Here is a 27,832-nt window from a genome sequence, read left to right on the forward strand (position 1 = left end):
ATGCAGGCCCTTGGTGCTCAGCACCCCTTCCCTCCCTGACTCATTTCCTACCCCCAACCCTCCCACCCCCGCCCCTGGCTCACTGCCGTCCAGACACACTGGTCTCCTTGCTCTTCTTCAAACACACCTGGACCCTCGCACTGGCCTTTCCCTCTGCTTAGCGTGCCCCTCCCCCTGACCTCTTAATCTTTGCCTGAATGTCACCTAAGTGCCACCCTGATGGGCCCATTTTAAAGGGCATACCCCGCCCCATTTCTGCTGCTTTTTTCCACGGCACATGTCACCTTCTAATATATTGTACACTTTATTTATTTTGTTATTGTCTGTCTCCCCCACTGGAATGAAAGTTCCAATAGGGCAGACAGGTTTATCTCTGTTGTCCCTGCTAAATTCCTAACCCCTAGAAAATGTCTGGCATGGCAGGTGATCAATAATGATCCATGGGGCCAGGTGCAGTGGCTTACGCCTGTAGTCCCAGCACTTTGGGAGGCTGAGGCGAGTGGATCACTTGAGGTCAGAAGTTTGAGACCAGCATGGCCAACATGGTGAAATCCCATCTCTACTAAAAACACAAAATTTTCCGGGAGTGCTGGTGCGTGCCTGTAATCTCAGCTACTCAGGAGGCTAAGGCAGGAGAACTCTTGAACCCGGGAGGCAGAGGTTGCAGTGAGCCAAGATGGTGCCACTGCACTCCAGCCTGGGTGACAGAGTGAGACTCCCTCTCAAAAAAAACAAAACAAAAACAAAACCCAAACAAAGAAAAAACAATAATGGTCCATGGAAGAGCTAGTTGTGTGGTCTGTTTGCCTGCTTTCCTTCTCTACCGAACCGGAAAAATCCTGCTGTGATTAATTTGATTACTGTGTTTAGAAATTGTTCCAGCCTGGTAAAACATACAAACCCAGCAATTAACATGGCTACATCATTTCTTTTTAAAATTATTTCATTATAAACACACATGGGTGGTTAAAGCGAGACGTTTTCACTCCACCTAAGTTTGCCATATGTTTCTTGTAAAAATAAGTTAATCTTGTCCCGCTGATAATGGGCTTCATCATTTGCTTGGGGGAGGCTTCAAGTAAAATGATGATTGTAACGCCTTGCACACTAAATGTATAATGACTTTACAAAAGTGGCCCGCATTTGACCACACAGATAGGCCTTGAGTGAGAATTCTATACCTGAAGATAAGCAGCATTTATTTACAACAAGAGGAGGACACACTTCCCAGGCCCTCATATTAATGTTCTTTTTGCCAAATGAAAGCTTTAGCCCATGAATTGCTTGGTTTCTACAGTCTATGTTGAATTGAGACAGCTTTGTTATATTCTGGAAATTGATTACAAAGTAGATACATTGATGAATTGGAAAATTAATTGGATCAAAGTTATTCTTTATTTGCCAGATGCTGACTTAGACCTCCATAGACATGTTGAATATACGAAGGAAACAGTTGGGGACACTGTAGAGATAGGAATTAGGGGGCACTGGATGTCAGGAAAGAGGGACTCCAGCCAAGCTTCAGGGATAAGGTGCACTGAGGGCAAGACCAGAGGGAGGAGGAAGCCACGCACGTGGAGAAGGGAGAGCACTGCGGAGAGCACACAGGCAAAAGCCCTGAGGGGGAAATCAGTTTGATGCCTCAGCCTCCTTTTTGACTTCTCTCGTTTCTCCCCTTGGCTGGAATCCAGACTCCTCATCCCGGCCCAAAAGCCAGCCTCCCTTTCTGGGAGATCCAGGGACTTCCCAGCCCTCGGTCTGACTGGACATCTCAGAGTAACTCTGCCCCAAAAACTGTGGTTTCCATGGGCTCTAAAACTAGTTCTCCAGGTAAACAAAACTGCTTTGTTCACCCACATACAGGAAACTGCAGATTCCTGGCCTTTCAACACAGGTTTTCCTCTGCCGGCAAACTCCAGCATTCAGCAGAGGTGTTGGCAAGACTCCATCTGTTTCCTGGCAGAAGCCCCAAACCACCCCACCTCAAAGACACAAAGGAGCTCAAACCATGAAAGGTAAGGAAGAGAAAGGTAAGGAAGAGCGGAGCTCCATGAAGGACAAGCTGTGTGTGTTCATTCTGTTCCATTTCTCACAGGCTTGGTACACATCATCATGAATGAGCAAGCTGTACTCCCACCTCCATCCTCATCCCTGCCATGTGGGGATGGAAAGAGGGGAGTCCCCTCCTCCAGAGCCAGGCTAGGATTACAGATTAGGGACATGAAGTCCAGGCCAGCCCCCACTCTGCAGCAGGCTCACCCCACCCTGGAGGGAAAGCATGACGGGTAGTGGGAGAAAGAAGCCAGGCTGTGTGCCCAACAACTTTTCCAATGGCCAACAGTGTGCAGGCTATAGGCTCTGCTGAAATGGATCCAGGTTTGTGAAAACATGAATGTTTTTAACTATTGTTTTCAATTTATCTCAGCCTCAGTTCTAGCACTTCCCAATTCCGTGCTCATAAGCAAGATTGGCTACTTATTTGAACAGAAATAGCATACAGAGGAAATTTAAAGGATTCTAGAAAGTCAAGGTGAACCAAAATCTCACTGAGTTATCCACTGCCCTCTCTCTGCAGTCTTTTCCTATTGTGGGGCTGCTGTATGCATTGTGTCAGGTACCTTCTACTTCTAACTTTATTTAACTGTCATTGCAACGACATGAGATGAGTCTTAGTGTTCACATCTTACAGAGGAAAGAACTGAGGCTCAGAAAGGTAGAGACACCTGCCCTAACTCACACAGCTGTGAAAAAGCTGGACCTGAACAAAAGGAGGGTATGGTTTTAGGGTGAAAATAGACTGTTCTTTGTGAAATCCATGCAAAGATGCCTGAAAGAGGAATAAATATTTACTGGATAGTTGTGGATGATTTAAATGTTGTAATCCACCCTCTTAGGATGAAAGCACACGGTATCAGGATTGCATTATGTTCCTGGTAGGAAGTGGGTCAACAGAAGTAGGAAGGGTGCTGAAAAGATGCAAGTCCGGAAGAGGTCTTTGCTGACTCCATGTGTTTGTTTGCCCCGGGCTGCCTGAGCTGGCTTTTCATCTCAGGGATAAGGTGAGAGATGCCTGCATTAGTCAGCACTTGCACATAGTCCACCTTCCTATCCTGCCTGGCAACAGGCTGGCCTGATGCATGAAGTAGAAAGCCACCCAAGCAGTGGGAAAGGAAGGAAACCAATAGGCCTGCCATTAACAATCTACCCACCCCACGGCTTGAAATTTCCGCTCATTTCACAGATGCAAACACAGAGGCACAGAGGGAAAAAAGAAAAAAAACTGGTCCAGAAGACATCATCAGTCAGGGAGGAATCAGGACTAAAAAGAATGGAGCAACTCACCTAGAGCTCATCTATCCATCCATCCATCCATCCATCCAGATTCATCAAAACAGTGAAGTCCTTGCAGTCATGGAGTTGATGTTCAAGTGAAGGAGGTAGATTACAAACTAATAGATATACAATACAGTGTAAGGTGATAGAGAAGAATATAAATGAGTCAGGGGAAAACCTCCCTGGGGTAACTTTGAGCAGAGACCTGAATTAAGTGACCAGCAAGGGCAAGGTTACTAAAGAGGAAACGTAGTTGGGGTGTGCAGCAAACATCAAGGAGGCCAGAATGCTTGGACTGAATTCAATCTCGAGAAACAGCAGGGTAGAAAATTATGTTGGTAGAGAACTGGTGCTGGATTGTAAAGAAACTTTATATGTGAGGAACAGGAATTTGGATTTTTTAAATAGTAATATACAGCCACTATCAAGTTCGCCTTTGGTCAGTGGAAACCCACATGGGTTCAACATGCATATCAAAAGTGTTATTTCTGGCCGGGAGCGGTGGCTCACGCCTGTAATCCCAGCACAGCACCTTGGGAGGCTGAGGTGGATGGATCACGAGGTCAGGAGATTGAGACCATCCTGGCTAACATGGTGAAACCCTGTCTCTACTAAAAACACAAAAAAATTAGCCGGGCGTGGTGGCGGGTGCCTGTAGTCCCAGCTACTCGGGAGGCCGAGGCAGGAGAATGGCGTAAACCCGGGAGGCGGAGCTTGCAGTGAGCCGAGATCGTGCCACTGCCCTCCAGCCTGGGCAACAGAGCGAGACTCCGTCTCAAAAAAAAAAAAAAAAAAAAAAAAAAGCGTTATTTCTATTCAGGGCCCATCTACCCTGGCCACGGCTTGATGTTTGTCCAAAATGATTGCCAGGTGTTCAGATTTTGTAAATCTAAATGTCATAAAAACTTTAAAAAGAAGCGCAATCCTCGCAAAGTTGGGTGACCAAAGCATTCCGGAAAGCAACTGGTAAAAACTTACAGTACATAATTCATTTGAATTTGAAAAATGTAGAAATGAACCTATCACATACCAGCAAGAGCTATGGAATAAAACTATTGATGCCACAAAGAGAGTTGAAGAGATCAAACAGAAATGCCAAGCTAAATGTATAATGAACAGATTGAAGAAGAATAAAGAGCTACAGAAAGTTCAGGATATCAAAGAAGTCAAGCAAAACATCCATCTTATCCGAGCCCCTCTTGCAGGCAAGGAAAGCAGTTGGAAGAGAAAATGGTACAGCAGTTACAAGGGAATGTGGACATGAAGATGCTTCTTAAACATCTCTGTAACCATTTCTTTTATGTACACTTGAAAATGCCCTTTGGAGACTTGGAACTGCTAAATTATTAGTTTATTTTTTACGTAAGATCACTTAAATGAAAAGAGATTAACATATATCTTTCCAAAAAACATCAGATATACAGATGTTAAATTGCATCTCAGTGTTAAATCTTCACTGATAGATGTACTTACGTAAATCATGAAAATTCTACTTATAACTATAGAAGTGAATTGTGGGCATAAAATGCTTATGCCATTTGGATAATGGCACTAGGCAGCATTTGTATAATAACTAATGGCAAAAATTCGTGGCTAGTGATGTATAAAATAAAATATTCTCTGCAGTAAAATATTCCCTTTATTAATGTTATAGAAGGGGGATACAACAAGGAACTGACAATTTGTATGACAGTGTCAAATATTATTTTGATTTTAGTATTTCCTGTTTGGTTTATTTGCATCTTAGAAGAGCATAATGACATTGTTTGATGAAACCTAATTATGCTGGACTGTTTTGACCTGGTTTAACCCTTCTGATAGGTAGTTGAGGATGAGAACTGAATAATCTTTGCCTGGAGTGACCCTACACTCTAGAATTTCCAATTTGGAGAATACTCAGTTCTAACCTGTGATTCCTGGTAGAACAAACTTTATTTTTCTAGCCGAGCAATGATCTAGAAGGAGAGGAATCCCAGTGCCTTTTAAAAGCTATTATGTGATTTTCTTTTTAAAAAGCTCCTGTTTTTGGAAAGTAGAATTTATGGGTACAGCATTTGTTCATTTTTTGCACATAAAATAATACCATTTAAAAAGTAAATAAGAAAAGTACTATACAGCCATGGAAGAGCTAAAACGAACAGAATGTCATGACCTCCTTTATGTTCTTCTTTTTAAATCATTTTGGCTACCATATGGGAAGAAACCATACAGAAGGATAAGTGTGGAAGATGATGTTGACTGGAACTAGGATGAGGATAATGAAGAACATGAAAAGAGGTTAAAGTCAGGTAGTGCTATAAAGGGAAACCCAAAATGCTTTGCTGATGGATTACAAATAGGATGCATGAGAAACATACTATTCAAGAATGACAACATGGCTTTCAGCCTGAACATCTTACTGAATTGTGGTTGCCATTTACCAAAATGGAGTCCCTGACATAGATGTCAGAGTCTGTGTTCTATTAAGTTCTCAATCTCTAGCCCACGGTACAGTCGATGTCACATAGGAGGGGTTTAATGAATTTAAATGATCAGATGAATGCAGTGATTAGTACATGCATATATACACAAACATGAATTCAACTACCCTGCTTCCCTTTGGCTTTTGCTGTGGTTTTCAATTATTTTAGCTTTTTTCAAATGAAATCTTAATTGGAACCAAAGTGTAAAACAGGCAAATTGCAAAATTTTACTAATTAAAATTTATAATTTGAGTTCATTTGTGATATTTGCCTATTATAAAGTCAATCAGTGAAGCCAGATGATTCTGATGAGCACAGACATTGAAAACTAAATGTTATGGATGACAGTTGCAGTTTTCTACAAGCTCTAATTTCCAATATATTTCTATTTTGTTTGATCACACCTTATAAAGAAGTGGTTACAAATGGCAAAATTTCAAATGTGTTGTGTGCCAGTTACTAACGCCTTTGGCTGTATGTCAGAGTTAAATGTCAGTGCTTAACCATAAGGGTATTTATTACTGATTAACAAAAGCCGAGAAATACAGAGAAGTGTACCAATTAGAAACAGCACTTAGAAGACTTGAAACAGTGCTCCAAAATAGACAATCTGGAACTAGTTCAATAGCTCAACAATGCCGTAAAGGACCAAGGCTTTCCACCCTCCCATTCCATCAGCAGGCATCCTTCCATCCCTGGAGGGCCACTTCATGGTCATTGATATGGTTTGACTCTGTGGGAATCTCATCTTGCATTGTAATCTTCATAATCCCTACGTGTCAAGGGAGAGACCAAATGGAGGTAATTGAGTGATTTCTCCCATGCTGTTCTTCTGATAGTGAGTGAGCTTCTCCAGTGCTGTTTTTCTGATAGCGAGTGAGTTCTCACAAGGTCTAATGGTTTTACAAGGCTCTCCCCCCTTCACTTGGCACTTTTCCTTCCTGCCACCTTGTGAAGAAAATGCCTTGCTTCCCCTTCACCTTCTGCCATGATTGTAAGTTTCCTGAGGGCTTTCCAGCCATGCCTATCTGTGAGTCAATTAAACCTCTTTCCTTTATAAATTACCCAGTTCCAGGCAGTTCTTTATATCAATATGAGAACGGACTAATACAGTCATGTTCATTACAACACCACAGAAAGCAGGAGCAAAGAGGCATCCAGGACAGAAGGAAACGGTTTCTTTGTAGACAACCGTCTCTTTTTATTAGAAAACATCTCTTCCAGAAGACTCCAACAGAGTTCTCTTAAGTCCAATCAGCCAGATCTGGGCCAGGTGCCCACTCTCAGACCTTCACTAAGCTACAGGACCCTCTGCTTAATAGCTAAACAAGACCAGAGAATAATTTCAAGAAACTTTTTAACAACTTATCTGGAAGCTTGAAAGGCAAGTGGCAAAAACATTTGGTGTAAAGTGGAATAAACACTCCTTCATTTATAAAACTGAGTCATTTCCTGTTGTTGACAGTGGCAAAAGGCAATTTTGATTGGAGTTTTCTGAAGATTTCAGAAAGTGGAAATATAAATTGATTGACACACACACACACAAATACTAAAGATTATGTTTTCCCATTTTTCTTCTCAGGATCCCACTCATGGTGGTACAAATCTCTCTTCTCTTTCCCTCAAGCCCTCTTTAAGATCATCATTTTCTCCTGACTCTTCCCCTCCCTCAACCTCTTTCCAAAATCACTGGCATTGATTTCTCCATCTGCTCACCCCAATCTCCACTATCTCGATGTATGAAAGTAGTCATGCAAACGGGGCACTTCTCTAAGAGTGCAGAAGAACACGGCCCATGGGATGCACCCCTCCTTCAATATTTTTAAATCTGTCACATGATAACAATGAACCGTTCTCATTGCCCCTCACAGATACCGGTCAAACCAGAAGTGTCTCACATTGGCAATAAGTGCAAAAAAATTACGTACTCAACATTATCAATATGTAGTATGTTATGAGTGAACCCACTATCCCACTGACTACAGCAACACGACATGAACAGGCTCTGAACAATGAGCCCAGGACCCTACCTGGCATCTACTTTAGTATGACCCACATATGCGTTAGGGCTAAGCTCTTTTATACGATTTTCTGTGATTAGTTAGATGCAGTCCTCAATTTTTTGTAAACTGGTAGTATTTTTTTCCTCAAGTTAAAAAGTATACCAAGTATGGTAGAAAAAGCTTTATCCTGAAGGTTGCACTGCTACACACACACATACACACACACACACACACACACACATATACACACACACACACACACACATACACACACACACACACACATACACACACACACATACACACACACACACACACACACACACACACACCCCACAGAAAGAGAGAACCTGACACAAAGAAAGATAGTAGTCACTAACATTAACTTTAAAATAGAAAATATTCACTGGGGGTCTTTTTCTTTAGTCTATAGTTTTTAGATGAGTTAAGGATACACTGTTTTTTAAATCCTAGATTCATCTCACAGCCGGGTAAGCATGAGTTGCACCTAGTTTTTCACATTATTTTTCTAGAGACCTTTGTAAATATGTAAATGTATTAACCAAAGAGGAATGTCACGTTAACATGTTAGCAAGAAAGACAGGTTCTCCAATAAATTCCCAACCCTGCCTGTGTACAAGGGTTAAAATAAAATCAGGCAATTTGCTCTGTGAATTCCATGCAGTTGTCCGCTCTATAATAGCCATGTTGATTCTCTTTCCACTGGAATAATTGTGAAAGGTAGAAATTCAGCAAAAAAGACCCTGTGCCTGAGTGTGGAAAAGACCATGTCCAAATCAACAGAACACCCCACCCGCCACCATGCACAAGTTATTTGAAAAAGGTATTTCCTGGGATGCTGGTTGTATATCTCAAAGGCAACGACTGGGTCTCTCTTTCTTCTCCACCTTGGACAAGATAAGCTAGTAATAATAATAATACCAATAAGGCAGAGTGGCTGAACTATAGGAGAGTCTCATTTTCAGTTCAATTTTCGGCATCAAAAGTTCAAATTATGAAGCATCACCTCTGATGAAATTGAAAACTGAAAGATTACCTGTGATTCCAAACCAACCTGAATTGAAATTTTCTGCCTTAGAAACGCTTCAGAAATTCTTTTTGCACCTTTGACTTGAAATAATAACTTCATTTTAAAATAAAGTAGCTATAGATGTTGAGGTTGACTTGCTTTTAATGACTGTGGGTTTTCTCAACCCAAAACAGGACAACTAGCCTGGCCTTAGTCATTGCACCAAAGGAGGTAATTAACTCCATGGCTCCTGTCCTATCCCTATTCTTTGATATGGATGACAGATAGGAAAAGTTATTTGCAAAAGCAACTCCAAGCCCCAATTTTCCTATATCCCTTAAGCCACCTCTGTACAGAAACTGGAGATGCTTCTGCCCAGCCCTGCCTTGCTCTCTGCCCCCTTAGCTGAGCCACTTGATGTCTTTGCAAGCTCAGACCTTACCCAACTCTCTAACCCCAGTGGCTCATCAGGCAAGGGAAATGTATGATTATAGATGTTCTGTCAGTATCTGCAGTTGGTTTTGTTTCTCTTAATCTCCATTTTCTACTCAATTCATCTACAGTTACCTGGTTCATAGGTAACTGTATTCCAAGACATAGCAATAAAAACTTCATGCAATGTTTTTCATACTTTATAAAGCATTTTTCCTCTTTTTATTTTTTATTTTATTTATTTATTTTTTGAGATGGAATTTCGCTTTTGTTGCCCGGGCTGGAGTGCAATGGTGCGATCTTGGCTCACTGCAACCTCCTCCTCCTGGGTTCAAGTGATTCTCCTGTGTAGCCTTCTGTGTAGCTGGGATTACAGGCACCCACCACCACACCTGGCTAATTTTTGTATTTTTAGTAGAGACAGGGTTTCACCATGTTAGCTAGGCTGGTCTCAAACTCCTGAGTTCAGGTGATCCACCCGCCTCGGCCTCTCAAAGTGCTGGGATTACAGGCATGAGCCACCATGCCTGGCCTTTCCTCTTTTTATAATCATATATCCCAAGAGTTAGAATTTATCAATAAATTATGTTTTTCCTCATACTTTAGTTCTTCAGCTAATGGTTTGTTTATTTAACATTTTCAATATGAGTTCCTAGCTCATCAAAGAGCTGCTAAAATGCAATATGGTTTTATCAGATACCATGCTTTGGGAAACAATAAGAGAAAACCCAACTCTAATGATTTAAACAGTGAACAAAATGTATTAACTCCCATAACTGGAAGACTGGAGACAGATTAGGACACGATTTATAGCTCCATCCATTTCTTTGAGGACTCAGATTTCTTTCTTCTCTCCATTCTGTTTAATTCAGCAAGTTATCTTGTAAACCTCATGATCATAAGATGGCTACAATAGTTCCAGGCAGCACAGTTTGACATGACAACATCCAGAAGCAACAGAAGCAGCATATAAATTACTACTTTGCCCCCAATCTCCAGTTTTCTTTTTATCACCTGGAAATTCTTTCACAGGAATCCCAAAGCTGCTTCTCCATCACTTCTCATTGGCTAGAAATGCATCACATTCCCATATCTCAACCAGTCACTGACAAAAGGGAAATTAGACACCTAATTACCTTAAGGCTAGTTGTATTTACCCTGGGTTGAGACTGTAACATAACTTCCTTTGAAAAAAACATGTACAGAAGAAAATGAAGTATAAAAAACAGCAAAGAAGAAAGAGAGAAAGGCAGATACTTGGGAAGGCAACCAAGACTGCTGTAAGTTCCATTGGGGACCAAAATGTAAAATAAATAAAAACACAGTCACCAATTACTCTATACCCAAAGCCACTATTTGATGTGGTCAGAGTTACTACTCAGAACTGCCTTCCTAGGAAAGATAGAAATGTCAACAAAGCCATAGAAATTAATCTAATAAACAGCATTAAATTTTTTATTGAGTATCATACACACTTCTGTATTTTAAAGTACATTACCCTAGAAGATTTTTGAAATATGAGTGATTCTTTATCATCAAACTTAAAATTAAATTACCACCTAGGACACTAGATGCAGTTCATCTCCGTTGTAGAGTGGTTTATAAATGCATTAGCATTACCTAAAGATAGATAAATAGATAGATAGTTAGATAGATAGATAGATGGATAGATAGATAGATAGATAGATAGATAGATAGATAGATAGATAGATAGATAGATACATATCCACTACATAATGAGACACTAAAACTACAGTAATCAAGGCCATGTGTTATTGGCATAAGAGTAAGTAAGGAGATAAAACAGAATAGAAAGCCCAGATACAGACCCACATATTTACAGCTGGTTGACAGTCAATAGGTGAGGCAAGGTAATCCAATGAGGAAAGAAAAGGTTTCATTCAACAAATGCAGCTGGAAAAAAATGAACCTTGATCCCTACCTCACAGTATGCACAAAAATTTATTTGATAGATCATAGACATAAACGTAAAAGAAAAAGGTAAAGCTTCTAGAAGAAAATGCAGGAAACTACCTTTATCACCTGAAGTTAAGCAAAGATTTCTTAGACAAGTCACATATTTCAAGAAAGACTTGTGCAGGAATGTTGAACAGTTTTCTTCATAATAACCCTAAACTAGAAACAACCCAAATATTCAATAACAGGGAAATAGATAAATAAATGTGATATATTAATAAAATAAAATATTAACCATTCATGCATTCAACACTTGAATGAGTATCAAAAACATTATGACAAGTGAAGGAAGACAAATACAAGCATATTTATGCTGCATTATTCTATTTAAGATGTTCAAGGACAGGCACTACTAACTCAATGGGACATAAAGAGCAATTGGTTTCCTCTAGGCAGGCCATTGACTGGAAAGAAACACAAGGAAACTTGAAGCAGTGATAGAACTGTTCTATATCTTGCCTGGGGCTCTAATTTCATGAATGTATATAGGTATCAAAACTTATTGAATCATACATTTAAACTCTGTACGTTTTTGCTTATCAATTATATCTCAATGAAAACAATATATAAATTCATGAATACATGGGTGCTGAATTGTAAATTGTATTCTTCTTTTGTCTACATTTTAGGATTTCTGAAATAATGATGTGTCTTTTAATTATGGCCTACAGAAACTTTCTAGTCATTCAGCATTGAATTTTTAAAATAAAAATGGTATTTATCTAGAAAACATTTTAATACAAATAACATATAGGCAGAGACCCTAAATGTACAGCTCACTGATTTTTTATAAAATAAATGCTCCACATGTAACCACCTCTCACATCAAGATATAAAACATCACCAGCACCACAAATCCTCCCACTGACCCTAAGTAGGGGAAAAGACATTAGGAAAAGGTTGCTTGCGCAAATCTGGAGAATGCAATTAAAAGCAATAGAATTTTCCAAGTTTTCATAATAACCCCACGAAAGAGCTATCACTATCTCTAGGAACACAACTCAGGAAACTGAGTTGTGTGATTAGCAAAGTCAGAATTCAAAACCAGATGGGTCCAATTCTAATACCTGTGTTCCTTCCATGTAAGTCAAGCAGAATATAAAAGATGCAAAGAAAAATTCATGCTCATTGCTCATTAATCATCAAAATCTATGCTTTCCAAATACATAATCTCAGTAGAATGTCAGCTTTGTTTACAATACATGTTTTATAAAAGTATTGTATAAATATATTTTTTAAACATATGTTTACAACATTCTGTGTGAGGACTAAGCTCCAATTTTATTTTTAATCTTGCCCAAATTCCTGTCTAAAAGGTCTGAGGAGTCATGTCCTACAAACCATACATTCTCATCAGATAGGTTTTATTTAGCCCTATATATTGTGACTTTCTTTCCAACCTGACTCTGGCATAACATTATGAGACAAGCAAGAAAATCAAAATATTTTGCCCCAAAACATGTTTATTTGCCATATGTTGAAATGGCCCTGCAAAGCTGTGCTTTGTGGGGGAAAATGTGCATCTGTAAAGAATCTCTAATAACATAGTTAAATCATTTTCTTCCAGGCCCTCCCAATCCTGAAAAGATTAAGTCAGCGTCTAGCATCTTTTTAAAGTTCTGAATTGGAAACTTTTGTCATCTATTGTCTCTAAGGTCAGCCACTGTAAGACTTCAAAAGAACCTTGGTCTCCACAATCTTTTATCTTAACCTGAACATTTCTTTTCTATTGATCCTAGGTCTTTAGATAAACTCAACCAATTGTCAATCAGAAAATGTTTAAATTTACCTATAGCCTGGAAGCCCCCCTTTGCCCACCTTCTTTGAGTTGTCCTGCCTTTCTGAACCAAACCAGTATATTTCTTAAATATATTTGATCAATGTCTTATGCCTCTCTAAAATGTGTAAAACCAAGCTGTGCCTCAACCACCATGGGCACATGTTCTCAGGACCTCCTGAGGGCTGTGTCAGGGGCTGTGGTCATTCATATTTGGCTCAGAATAAATTTCTTTAAATGTTTTACAAAGTTTGACTCTTCATTGACACATGTTACCCAAGCAAGGCAGGGATAGAGCAACACTTTACCATGAGAAAATGGAGAAGTTGAGCTAGCCTCATGATCACAGAGCTAGGACCAGGATGGGAATCCCCTACTCCCCGGGACTGTAATTATATTTCACAGTCATAGGAGAAATTAGCCAAGCACACCCATCTCCTGTCACCTGTATCTCACCTCAAGTCTGAGCTAGAGATAAGTGGGTAGGATGCAGGGATGTCTTGTCCCCTCTCCACCGCTTACTCAATACTACGTTCCCTTTTCTCAAACAAGCAGCAGAACAGAACCGGGGAAAGAACACTTTTTTTTCAGGATTTTGTGTTTCAATTGATTACTCCTCCCCTAAATGTATGAATTTACAAAACACCATTGCTTAACCTCCCCTTCCCCTACCACACACACATGCAAAGGAGTAACCAATGATAGAAAATTCTACTTAACGAGGGAAGGAAGAAATATTTTAGATATAAGTCTCGGGCTACACAAACCAAGCTGTTGGTAAATTCTAAAGATTAAAATGTCCAGCAACCTAGTAAGTACTACTTGTGCTGAAACAGCCTCTCCATTTAGAACTGAGATTTTCTTTGAACCACATCACTCATGATAAGGATAAAGACTTCCCAGTCCATTGACTAACAAAGATAAGCATTTAAGTGGCCTAATTATCCCTGAAGTGGCAAATCACCCTTACAAGAAAGCTAATGCTTTTTGCCAACATAGCAACGATCCAACTGTTCCTTTGTCTTATAATGATTGGGTTAGCAAGGCAGGAAACACCTTTAAAATCAAGTTTGTGTACATCTTGATTCATTGTAGCTGTCTAAAGTAGAAACAGTTTTCCCAACTAGGGGATAGAAAGTCTTAGCTACTTGGACAGCTGGCAAAATAGAACATATGTTTCAGATGCATGGCCAAAAAAACATTTATTTCCCAGGTTTTTAATTAAGTATAATAATATCTGAAAAATAAATAAGTCTCCAAGCTACAAGCAACACTGGGAAAATGAAGAATGAAGTTCTAGGAGAGTCTGGCTGCCTTGAAATCGTGGTCTCTGCTGATGGGAAAGTCCTCTGCTCAGCAGGGAGCCAGAGAGCAGGCCAGAGGCAGTGTAAGGATAGAGGTATGCCATCTCTAAGCCTCCATATGCTGAATCAATCCACTGGCTTTCAATAGGGCCTCAATCTTAACAGAAGGCTAAACAGAGGCATGTAAGAAAATACATTTAAAGCCTAAAGTTACTAAAAGGCTAGTTCCTGCAGAACTTAGACCAAAAAAAAAAAAAAAAAAAGAAGTACAATCAATGAATTTCCTTCCATGTCTCCAACTTCCTTTCTCTTTAAAATAAACCTGGGAAGGAATCATTTTGTAAAGTGAAGACTTCTCTGTGATATGAGTAGTTCTTTCATTATTATGCCTCATATGTTTGAATTTTTATGTATTGACTTTTTCATAAGGCTGTACTTCAGAAAACTGAGAATAAAAAACATCATTATATGAAGCTTAGGGAGTCAATAGAAGCCAAAGAAAAACTGCACCAAATTATTCAAAAGTACTCTGATAATTCCCTTTTCATTTGGTCACAGACAATGAACTCTTCATTGAGTGGAGGAGAAGGTTCCTGCTGGAAAACAGTGGAATACAGAGTGGCTCCCCAGAGGATGTGGATCTTCACAGGGACCTTGAAGAATATTAGGATTTGATAGATGTTTCAGCCCCTCTTCTAAAAGGATTACTGCACCATCTTTTACTCCTGGATTCATAATGTTGAAACAACCTTGGTGAACCCCAGTTCCTGTCACACAATACTCCCTCACTGACAATAAAAATCATTTTCAAATAAATGTTGACTCCTTTATGAGAGTCAAAATCACATCTGCACAGTAGAAGCCACAAGAAGTTCTGGAGTAATAAAGCTGTTTACATTGTTTGATGCACTATTTCCAAAACATTTCACCATGGAACGCTTTTTTATTAGATTTATTTTATTTAACTTTTCAAGTGTAACACTTTTTGGAAAATGTTGATCTACTTAGAAAAATGTTGAAATAGCCCAACTTCCTCATTTAGTTGGTGGGGGAAAAAAGTTGGAGCCCAGGCATGAGAAGGGAGTTTCTCAAGATAATCCATCAATTAGGCCAAGAACCTGATGGGACTTACAGCCAAGGTTTCTCTCCACTAAGTAATCCTTGGGCCACATTCATAAAGGAAGTCTACCTGGCTTTTGGCATAGGAAACAGTAATATGGGAGAGTATTTGGCGGTGTATTCCCCTGTGGGAGGGGTGCATGTCACAAAGCAAATCTGCTGATTAATTTTCCAGCCAGTGCCTCTCCTCTGGAAAGAAACGCCCTGGTTCCATTCCAGTGTCTTTACAGGTTAAGTCAATGATCAAGAAATAGTGGCAGGTATCTGGCCCTCGGTGTCACAGGAGGTGAGTTCTAGGAGTTGATACCTAACATGAGAACAAGTCTGGTGTAGAGCAGTTTGGTCCCCAGACTGTCTGACTTACTTAAAGGAAGCCTTAGGCCACTACTGACCGCATAGTTTCACCTTTATTTATACAGATTTGTTATCAGGTATTATTCAAGAGCCCTAGGAAATCCAAAGCTAAGAAGTTTTAGTCAGTGAAAATTAAACTGAGGAATTAAACACAACTAAGTTTTTTTTTTTATTTTTAAATTAAACATGAATACTTTTCAAAGTTTATGTTGTTATTTCAAGCCCAAAGAGGAATTATCCAAATTTCTTGTATACGAAAGGAAAAAGGGTTCCGTGGTCATATGGTTCAGCTCCATCATTTCACAAATAAAGAAGCTGAAACTCAGATAAATTGGTCACATAATCTGTCAATGAAAGCTAAAAGGTATAACCAACAGAGACTTAGAGCCTAGAAATTTTTTCTCCATAAGCACTGCCTCCTGAGAGTCATGGAGAGTTAAGCACAGACTGGGCATGGTGGCTAACATCTGTGATCTCAGTACTTTGTGGAGGCTGAGGCAGGAGGATTGCTTGAGCCCAGGAGTTCGAGATCAGCCTGAGCAACATAGTGAGATCCTGCCTCTACAAAATATTTTTTTTTAATTAGCCAGGTGTGGTGGTGCACACCACTAGTCTGAGGGACCTGGGAGGCTGAGGTGGGAGGATTGCTTGAGCCCAGGAGGTCGAGGCTGCAGTGAGTCATGATCATGCCACTGCACTCCAGCCTGGGCAACAGAGTGAGACATGTCTTAAAAACAAAAACACCCTGGCAGCAGGACTCATGTTACTGATCTTGTATTTGTCATGTTGCTGCCTCTTTTTCTTCCTCTTCTTTTTTTTTTCTTGATTCCTAGTGTGTTCACTTTTTCCTTGGAACTAAACTTTCAGGGTTCAAAATTTGCCTGAAATGTTTAAACAATTAAAACCATGATACCAAAAAAATCGGGTCAAGATTATTTCTGTTAGTGAATATTTTTAAGAGGATCTGCACATTTGTAAACAGAAAATTATGGAGACCCAAAAAATTGATGCAAATGATGTTTATAATTAGAATGTTGTGCTTCCCAAGAAATCAAATGAAAATGGTACAAAAGTAATTCTTGTGCTTACATAAAAGTTATTGTAAAATCCCACTACTAACTGAGACCATAGTAATTTCTCTTCCTGCACCACAGGAGAAGAGCTTCTTGGTCCAGGCTCAGCAAAGTGCCAGTTTTCTTTCCCATCATCAGCTCTATCCCTCCACTCTGCTCGTAGGCCTTAAGCATTTATCATAATCTTCAGCCAATAGGAGGCTTAGCTCTGTTCCTTTCACATCCCAGTCCGTAATCTGTGGAGCCTGACTCAACTTCCCAGATACAATAAGTCCTGGTTGTGGTTGGTCAGGAAGTGAACGGGACAGGAAGCTGACTGCAAATGCTGAACAAGCCCAGGGACCGCAGTCATCATCACTTGAACATCAACTCCATGAGTGCAAGGACTTCAGTGTTTTGATCAATCTGAATGATGCACTGGGGAGCAATGGTTGAGACAATACACTAAACCTTCCCAAAGCGGCTGGGATGTTTGTCAATTTTTGCTGCTGGCAGTAGACCGTGGTGTCTGGTGGAAGCACTTCTTATTTAACTTAACTGTAAACCAAACTTGAAGCCAAACAAAGCTGAGTTTCAGTCCAGTTCTGTAGCTTACTTACAGCTTAAGATTTAGGAATACGAAAAATATTTTATATTTTTGCAATTATTATTCAAAAAGAGCATTTTCCTGTCAAAACATATCTGTCATATGGAACAACTGTGAAATCATAGACCTATCAGTCACAACCTTGGGGGAAGTAAACGAAAGAACTAATCTTGGATTATTAAAGTGGTATGATTTAAAGTAGAGAACTTATCTATAAAGCCTTTTAAAATAATTTCATTGTGTAAAAATTGCAACGTTTGGATTTCCAGATAAAATCTTTTCACCACAGCTCTTGGTGTTTGGATAATATTTTTATTATAGCATAATACCACTGGGCCTCTACTAAGTTCCAAGTGATTCCCTGTGTCTAGAAAGTGGCTCAGAATGTTGATCTCGTTCATTGCATTCAGTCTCAACAGGTTTGCCAGCGAACAGGGAAATGGGACTTCTACTTAAAGAGAAAACTTCCCAGTGAAAGATGGGAAGAGATGGAAGCAGAGAGGGAGTCTCTCTGCCACCTTGACTGTGGGGACATTTGAGGGGTCCAGGCAATAGGACCTGCACAATGGGCCATTCTATGAAACTATGAATCCATAAAGGCAAGCTGGAACTAGGGGGGAAGCCAGTCTTGGAGGCTAGACTACAACAAACTCATTTTCCAAGATAGGCTCTGGGAGGTGAAAGAGCCTGTGAGCCTGGGAATGAGCTAGAAAAAGGTAATTTCAGAAACCTGAATTTTGCGACCTGTTCTTGTTTCTAATATTTTTCTGTATCTCTCTGTTTATGTCTCACTTGTAAACGGATGATCCATTCTGAAATGGATCTCACTTGTAAATGAATGATCCATCCATTTTGAAAACCCTGACTTGCCTCAGTTGTGATCAAGGGAGTTTGGAGAATAAGATTTATCCCTGATCTGATGACAACTTTAGAGGTGCTGGCCCCTTCCTAGAGGCCAGTGAGACAGGGGAGACAAGGATCGATGGACACACATCCCACAGGGAAGTTGAAACTTAGGAAAAATGGCCAAGTCTTTTTCATCCAGCCACCTTATTCATATGAAGATTTGCTTTCTCACACTTAAAATGTGAAGGCTCTAGAATTTTTAAATGTATGTTTTCCCTTATGCAGATCTCATTCCTCTATGTGACAGCAGCAGATCTAAAATGCTAACACTCTCCTCCACCACTCTCGCCCCAAACATCTTTGATTCCTGCTTTTCAAATAACATAGAAGTAACCAGGCATGAACTCCCTTGATTTTCTTCCATCCTCCCCTCCAGAAGCATAAGTACATTTACCCATAACTTCTTCTTCCTTTCTTCAATGTCTACATGGAGAAGTATTTCCTTATCCTTTCTAAGACTCACCCTTAATCTCAATCCAGTTTTCTTCCTCGTCTTCTGGAACTCATGCACCAAATTAGTCCCTTTTCTCTCAAATATTCCCTTTCTATTAAATCCTTCTTCCATCAAAAAAAGAGGTGGGAGTGGGGGACTCTTTTGGATATTCTCTCTAAATACAACCATGCATTTTTCTTCCATTCTGTCAAAATATGTAAAAGTGTAAGTTATATTTACTCTGTCTACTTTTTCCACCTCTCTCACTCCTCAAAATTCTATGACTTAGGCCTTTCAACCACTCCCCCAAGTTACTACAGACCTCTTAATTACTGGAGGAAGAGATTCAGACCCTGTCCACTGACTTTCCCTCCAGGTCTCCCTGCCTTCAATGCCTCCTGAAGCACAATATAGTGCAACCCTGCTGGACTCTTCTGCATCACCCAAAGATGTTAGGCACTCGATCTGCCTTCCTCGAAAAATTACCTATGTAGTTCAAGCAACAAACTCCTACTCATCCTTCAAAACCCAGCTCAATTTTTACCTTCATTGTGAACTTTTCACAAGTCCTTCCTCTCCTCTTCCAAGAAGAATGGACACCTTTCTCTCCACCAAAAGCACCATGCTGTTTCCTTCCTTGTATAACCTTCAATGGTCTGTGATGGTAACTGATGCTCAGATCTTTATTTCCTACATTCTAATTTTTCTAAAAGTGATAGCTACAGGAGGCAGACAAATGCCTAGGCAGACAGGGGTGGATCCCCTGGTGAAACTCAATCTTCAAACTGAAGACAGTCCTGGATAAATCTACAGACTGGATTGAGAACCTGCCTTCCTCTTTGGCATGATTTCCTGTGATTGATCCCCACCCTTTACTTATTTTGCATATACTTAACCTTCCCTAATTGTTTTTTTTACACTGTCATGCCCACCTTTGAGTGATGACTTTTCTTTAGCCTTTCTGCATACTCACAAACCAATCAGCACATACTCCCCATTCTGAGCCCATAAGAGCCCTGGACCCAGCCACACTGAGAGAGAAACCACCTCACTGCAGGGGTGGGGAACCACACCCACATCCTCTTTCTGCTGAGAGTTGTTCCATTGCTCAATAAAATTTTTCTCTGCCCTTCTCTCCCTTTGAATTGTCAGCATAACCTCATTCTTCTTGGACATGGGACAAGAACGCCCTAACCACCGAAGACAAGTATGAGCTGTAACACAGGTGGGCTGGGTCACTCCCAGCTCAGCCCTGGGCTGAGCTGGCACACAAGCCAGGTACAGCCTGGTGGTCCTGGTGGTCAGGCCACCTCCTGAGTCAGGCCTAGGGCTTAGGGAGGCGCAGGCAGGGGTGCCTCTGGCTGGCAAAGTGGCCGAGAAAAATCCTGCATCAAAACTGCAACTATATCTTGTTCATGTTTATATTTTAACATCTAATATGATGCTTGGAGCATAGTAGGCACTCAATGAATATCTGCTTGATGACAAAACAGTCATATTTTAATTCTGGCTCCCCCATAAGCATAAACTCCTGAAGATGCCAGAGACAAGCAAAAATTTCTAGAGCCAGAGCCAGGCAGCAGGAGGATATCATTAGAGTCAATAAAAGACTCTGGACCAAAACAAAGAATTACAAGAGGCTTAAATATGCACCAGTGCCAATGTCAAAACGTCTAAAAAGGACACAAAAAATAAACCCTAAGAATTTGGAGTTCCTTGAGTTATAATTAAGAGAGTGTGTGGTGGTGTTCGTTTCTCAGGCACTAAGTCAGTCCATGCCAGGAGACCAGTACAGTGGGCACTTTCAGGTCCCAGTGACAGGTATCCACTAAGCATCATCACAAGACACAGTTGGTGTTTAGGACGTGTGCACTGGAATGGAAGAACTAAGATGGGGAAAATAAGGAAAAGATAGGCCATCTTTCCCAAGGGAAACCTCTATTCACACAAACTCTTAAGATCCATATTGCAATGGCTGATATCTTGTAACTGAGTTTTAATGTACCTCCCACCCACAATAGAGAAAGCCTGCAAATATGTTTACTGTCTTAATCTTTGCAATTCATTTTATTGCCTCTTTAGCCTAATGATAATTCTGAATAAAAATCTGAAATTCCATGTGTTGAATCAAACATCACTTACAGAAGACTTATAGGGTGAGTCTCTCCACCTGACACCTGAGTTCATCATCCCTGCCCCACCAGCCCTTATTAACTCTAGTCTTATGGTAAAATTTTCTTCCTTTTTTCAAATGATTCAAATAAAATTATGACCCTAGTGACTTTTTTAGGGTCAAAGCAGAAAGGAAAAAGCTAGAACAAAAGCAAATGGCTGACAGAGAATCAAGTGTTCTTGGGGCAATATGAAAGAAATAGAGAAGGTAAACTGCACAGCTTTAAATTCCCAAAGAAATTGAGGGAGGGCAAATAAATGTCTGCTTTTGAGAAGCTTTTTTCCCAATAAAGGGAGAAATCTGTTCTCTTTAAACGAATCCCAGCAGGGAGACGTCACAGAGGCTACTTCAACAGATGGAAACACTCCACCTGCCTCAAGGATACACCACAGCATAAACAGGTACTGTTTCTCATGTGTCTTGTTAATGTTTTCTGTACACTGAAGTCCTGTGCAATTACACAGTGTGTTTTCTCCTAGGAGCTTAGGGCCCTTTATAAAGAGCTTAATGCATTAGAAAGTGATTTCATGACTCCTTCCATGAAGTTCAGATAACTGAAGGAGCTGTCATAATCCAAGCTGGCTAAATCTGCTTCTCCCCTCCTGAGTCAGGTATCTTTCATGCAACACTCTTCTGACCCACCTTTTACTCCAGCTGTCGCTGTAGAAACCACTACCCTGTGGGTGTACCTTGAGGGTCCATACCTACGCTGCACTGAAATCTCTTATTTTCTTCTGGGGGCTTCTCTGATGAGAGGTAAGGGATACAGTAATGCATGAGCAACCTGAAAGTAGGAGGCAGTTAACCCCCCAGGTATGACCAGTGGGCACATGAGCTAATTAATCAACACTCTCTCTGGGGAGTAGAATTGTGATTCTCAAATGTGAACATGTTTAAGACTCACCTGATGAGCCTGTTGAAATACAATATACTAGAACATACCATGCTCATGGATAGGAAGAATCAATATCGTGAAAATGGCCATACTGCCCAAGGTTATTTATAGATTCAATGCCATCCCCATCAAGCTACCAATGAGTTTCTTCACAGAATTGGAAAAAACTGCTTTAAAGTTCATATGGAACCAAAAGAGAGCCCGCATCTCCAAGACAATCCTAAGTCAAAAGAACAAAGCTGGAGGCATCACGCTACCTGACTTCAAACTATACTACAAAGCTACAGTAACCAAAACAGCATGGTACTGGTACCAAAACAGAGATATAGACCAATGGAACAGAACAGAGTCCTCAGAAATAATACCACACATCTACAGCCATCTGATCTTTGACAAACCTGAGAGAAACAAGAAATGGGGAAAGGATTCCCTATTTAATAAATGGTGCTGGGAAAATTGGCTAGCCGTAAGTAGAAAGCTGAAACTGGATCCTTTCCTTACTCCTTATACGAAAATTAATTCAAGATGGATTAGAGACTTAAATGTTAGACCTAATACCATAAAAATCCTAGAGGAAAACCTAGGTAGTACCATTCAGGACATAGGCATGGGCAAAGACTTCATGTCTAAAACACCAAAAGCAACGGCAGCAAAAGCCAAAATTGACAAATGGGATCTCATTAAACTAAAGAGCTTCTGCACAGCAAAAGAAACTACCATCAGAGTGAACAGGCAACCTACAGAATGGGAGAAAATTTTTGCAATCTACTCATCTGACAAAGGGCTAATATCCAGAACCTACAAAGAACTCAAACAAATTTACAAGAAAAAAACAAACAACCCCATCAAAAAGTGGGCAAAGGATATGAACAGACATTTCTCAAAAGAAGACATTCATACAGCCAACAGACACATGAAAAAATGCTCATCATCACTGGCCATCAGAGAAATGCAAATCAAAACCACAATGAGATACCATCTCACACCAGTTAGAATGGCGATCATTAAAAAGTCAGGAAACAACAGGTGCTGGAGAGGATGTGGAGAAATAGGAACACTTTTACACTGTTGGTGGGATTGTAAACTAGTTCAACCATTATGGAAAACAGTATGGCGATTCCTCAAGGATCTAGAACTAGATGTACCATATGACCCAGCCATCCCATTACTGGGTATATACCCAAAGGATTATAAATTATGCTGCTATAAAGACACATGCACACGTATGTTTATTGCGGCACTATTCACAATAGCAAAGACTTGGAATCAACCCAAATGTCCATCAGTGACAGATTGGATTAAGAAAATGTGGCACATATACACCATGGAATACTATGCAGCCATCAAAAAGGATGAGTTTGTGTCCTTTGTAGGGACATGGATGCAGCTGGAAACCATCATTCTTAGCAAACTATCACAAGAACAGAAAACCAAACACCGCATGTTCTCACTCATAGGTGGGAACTGAACAATGAGATCACTCGGACTCAGGAAGGGGAACATCACACACCGGGGCCTATCATGGGGAGGGGGGAGGGGGGAGGGGGGAGGGGGGAGGGGGGAGGGGGGAGGGATTGCATTGGGAGTTATACCTGATGTAAATGACGAGTTGATGGGTGCAGCACAGCAACAAGGCACAAGTATACATATGTAACAAACCTGCACGTTATGCACATGTTCCCTACAACTTAAAGTATAATAATAATAAATAAATTAAAAAAAAAAAAAAAAAAGAAAATGTGGCACATATACACCATGGAATACTATGCAGCCATCAAAAAGGATGAGTTTGTGTCCTTTGTAGGGACATGGATGCAACTGGAAACCATCATTCTCAGCAAACTATCGCAAGAACAGAAAACCAAACACCGCATGTTCTCACTCATAGGTGGGAACTGAACAATGAGATCACTTGGACTCGGGAAGGGGAACATCATACACCGGGGCCTATCATGGGGAGGGGGGCGGGGGGAGGGATTGAAGAAAAAAAAAAAAAAAAAAAAAAAAAGAAATACAATATACTGGCCCACCCCCTCCCCACTCCCACCACATTTTGGATTCAGGATGTCAGGATGAGGCCCAGGAATTTGCAGGTATTTCACAGTCAAGGTGATGCCAACAAAGCTGATCTACACTTGTAGAGCTTTGGGGGATGAAATTTTGCCACGTATTCTGTGCAGCTCCTGAGGCTCCCAGCACAATTAAGCTGTAGTCACCCACAGAGATGGCCGACTCTTAGTGTGTTTTTGCAATGCCTTCCTTTCCTGTTTCACTCTCCCCAGCCCTTTACTCCTGTTTCCTGGGATCACTTCCCAAATAAATTACCTAAAATGCCCTTGGCTCAGGCTCTGCTTTCAGGGAAACTCAGCAAATGGCTCTCAACCTCCATTTACCTTCAATTCTTCTACTGGAGCCACTTGGCCTTGTCCCTTAGACAATGCAGTTATTAATTCTGACCTCCTATTGCAGCAATAATATGTAATCAGAACTAACAATTTGATGTAGCTGTTCAAGCCAGCAGGGGTTCTCTACAATCAGCTATTTAATGGGAGTTTGGGATGCTGGCATTGTTTTATGGATTTAAGTGAAGAGCTTGGTTTCCTAACTTTTATGTTGTCCACAAGCCTACCAGGGGCTAACAGATTTTTGAAAGGATCTCTCACTGCATTGGAGAGTAACACATAGCTTTTGGCTTTTAATATTTACATGTTAGGTTGTACCTACCCAACAAGCATTACTCTCTTCTAACTAATAGCACCTGTGTTCATGCAGTGTGCCCAGCTCCGGGGCATGAATCATAATTGCCTAATCTAATCATGGCTACAGTAGAGTAAATCATTGTCAATGCTTATTTCCCAGGCTCCCTATTGCTGGTATGTGTGTGTGCAGGATACCTAATTCTGGCATAAGAATTAAGAGGACGTTTGAGAGTGCTTCTAAGAAATAATTTTTATCTCCACTGAAAGAAGGAGTGATCACTCAAGGACCTCTTCATATTGCCTCCTCGTTGCCCCCACTCTTCCTGCCTTTGAAAGCAGGCATAGTGCTTGAAGCAATCACAGCCATCTTGCAACATGAGGTCACAAGCTAAGCACGAAAAGCCAAACTGCTAAGGATGGCAGATCTGCTTACATAACCAAGGGCTGCATGGCTCTAGAGTTTTTGTTATATCAAAGAATTGATATTGTCATTGTTTAAGTCACCACCAGTCAAGTTCTGTTTTTTGAATCCAAAAGTATGGCTGGCTTATATGTGACAAAAGATTTGTCTTCATAATATACAGAGTATTTTTACAAATCAATAATAATGAGGCAAATAATAAAAGTAGATGAAAGATTTAAACAGGCACTTTATAAAAGAAAATATGCAAATAGCCAATAAGTTTATAGAAAGTTTTTCAAGGTAATTGTTCATCAGAGGAATGCAAATTAAAACCACAGTAAGATACTGCTACAAACCCACCAGAATGGCTAAAAAATGTTTTTAACATGGCAGTGTGAGGGTTAGTGAGGATGTGGGGTAAGCAGAGTTCTCTAACATTGCCGGTGGGAGTGTAAACTGTTGGAACCATCTTGGAAGACAAGCAGTAGCTTCTACCAAAGTTGAATGCCTGCTTACACTGCAGAACAGTTTTAGCCAAAGCACGGGGCTGCAACCAAAACAACCCACACTGCTCAGCACTGGCCATACTCAGGTCTGGATAAGAGAGAGTCTGCCACTCCAGGGGAACCAGCCTCTTCCACTCTCCAATCCTACCCATCCACGTGGGGCTACCACCTCAGATTACTTCTTCTGTCCTGTAGCACTTCATGTGTGAGGTTCCCCAGATGAATTCAAAGACAGAGGTGGTGTCTTATGTGATTTTAACTACTTTTTAAGCCAAAACTGATTACTTAGGCTGACAGGGACAGATGCAGTTATGGAGATAGTGAGTAAAAGTGTTTTGTATCAGGACTTCTCAGGATAATCTAGGGCTTGAGATACTTACTTCCATTACTTTATAACCTCCTAACTCCTTACTAAATTTGTATTTTATAGATTCTAAATAAATATCTGTTGATTTGAATTGATTTTACAGTTAAAGCCTCAGAGAATAAATACTGAGATTCCTAGATAGCTATCCCTTGAATGTGCACTCATAGACACTCTCTCTATAGATACAGATAAATATAGATATAGGTATCATTTCTTCCTTTCTGCTTCAAAGAAGAAAGCATAGCAAAAAAAAAATTTAAGGGGGCAGAAGTCAAGTGTCACTTTACCAAAAAGGCATTTGTTTTACCACCAATAAAATGAGAATAATCATTTTACTTTCCCCAGTGTGGAAACATGACCAATGATCTTTTAAGGCTGCTTACAGCTCATGAGAGAGCTAAGACTGGGATTCTTTCCTCCACAGTTGTCTCTCTCTTTCTCTGTTTTTGCTGTTTATTGTTTTTCCCTCTTCTTCAATTCTCCTTCCTTTCTCTCTTGTCCTTCACCTTGCACAAGCACATGTCCACTGCTCCCCTTCCTTCCCTAGCACAGACCTATTGCCCAACCCCTCCTCAAGGGCCCCAGGGTCCCCACTGACTCAGAGGATTTCCCCAACCCTTCCTAAACATTCACCACCAGAGAAGGCTGTACTTCCCTCTAAGACACCACATGGGAAATATAGAATTCTTTGGAAAAAGAAGGTATATTTGCTATTTTATTGATGGAATAAGAATCAGTAGGGCTAAACAGTTGATGGATTTTTTTCTCTAACCATTAAAAACTTATGATACCAAGAACTAAAAGAAAAAATTATATTAAAAAGAAGATAATGCTTTCTAATAGTTGTATTCTTCATTTATCTACCACTACAGGTAAAATCTATTCTTACCCTACACATACCTTAAAGGCATGACAAAATATATTGTATCTTAATGGATACTGTTGTCCCATGGAATTATATTTTATTATATATTATTTATTATTTTATTTTGTATTATACTTTAAGTTCTAGGATACATGTGCACAACGTGCAGGTTTATTACATATGTATACATGTGCCATGTTGGTGTGCTGCACCCATTAACTCGTCATTTACATTAGGTATATCTCCCAATGCTATCCCTCCCCTCTCCCCGCTCCTCCCTCCCCCGACCCCATGACAGGCCCCTTCCTGTGTCCAAGTGATCTCATTGTTCAATTCCCACCTATGAGTGAGAACATGTGGTGTTTGGTTTTCTGTTCTTGTGATAGTTTGCTGAGAATGATGGTTTCCAGCTGCATCCGTGTCCCTACAAAGGACATGAACTCATCCTTTTTTATGGCTGCATAGTATTCCATGGTGTATATGTGCCACATTTGCAATCAATGTACTATATCCTGTCTTTTAGGATTCAAATGATATAGTTCAAATTTCCACCCAACGTTCCTAAAATTTCTCTGGATTTTCTGTATGCTCGTGATCCCCTTGTTAATACTCTCTAAATTTTTCTCCTGTTGAGTTCTCTATTACTATACTAATTATTTTGTCTCTGTAGCTGCTGTCATCTCTCTGTAATCTAATCTGTTCTCCTGTATTACCGAAGGCACCATTAATGCAAGACTACTGTACAATAAACTGTGGAGTGTTTGGAGATAATGGGGTGGAAGAAGTGATTACTACCAAGTGTAGAACAGAAAACAACATAAAACTGAACACTGGACACAACTATTCTGTTGTTGTTTTTGTTGCTGCAGCTGTTTTTGAAGATTTTAAAAACTTTTCTAATTAATATTATACATAATGAACACATCTGTTCTTTAAAAGTTTTTTGGCTGTATTCACTGGCCAATTTGTTGTAGAGTGTCATTTTCCTCTCACAAAATTTGTTTGAAGACTCTCTCTTTTGAGCTGCCAAGATATAATCCTCAAATAAGGAAGCCTTTGAAAATAGTGCTTGAAATAACTGGAAAAATTTAAAGTCAAGGACTTGGAAGCATCTCTATAACTCTCTACGCATGTA

General features: G+C 40.2%; 1 long non-coding RNA gene and 1 pseudogene across 1 annotated transcript; both read left to right on the top strand.

Annotated features, from left to right (window-relative positions):
- The first annotated feature begins 1,842 nt into the window (after positions 1-1,842).
- LOC141409027 (uncharacterized) lies at positions 1,843-16,712 on the top strand. The gene is made up of 2 exons (XR_012427124.1): positions 1,843-2,015; positions 14,877-16,712. It is a non-coding gene; the product is annotated as an uncharacterized lncRNA (long non-coding RNA).
- Positions 2,663-4,683, top strand: LOC135968301 (probable ribosome biogenesis protein RLP24 pseudogene; annotated as a pseudogene).
- Positions 16,713-27,832: the final 11,120 nt, after the last annotated feature.

The sequence above is a fragment of the Macaca fascicularis genome, chromosome 18 (assembly GCF_037993035.2).
Source record: "Macaca fascicularis isolate 582-1 chromosome 18, T2T-MFA8v1.1".
NCBI lineage: Eukaryota > Metazoa > Chordata > Mammalia > Primates > Cercopithecidae > Macaca > Macaca fascicularis.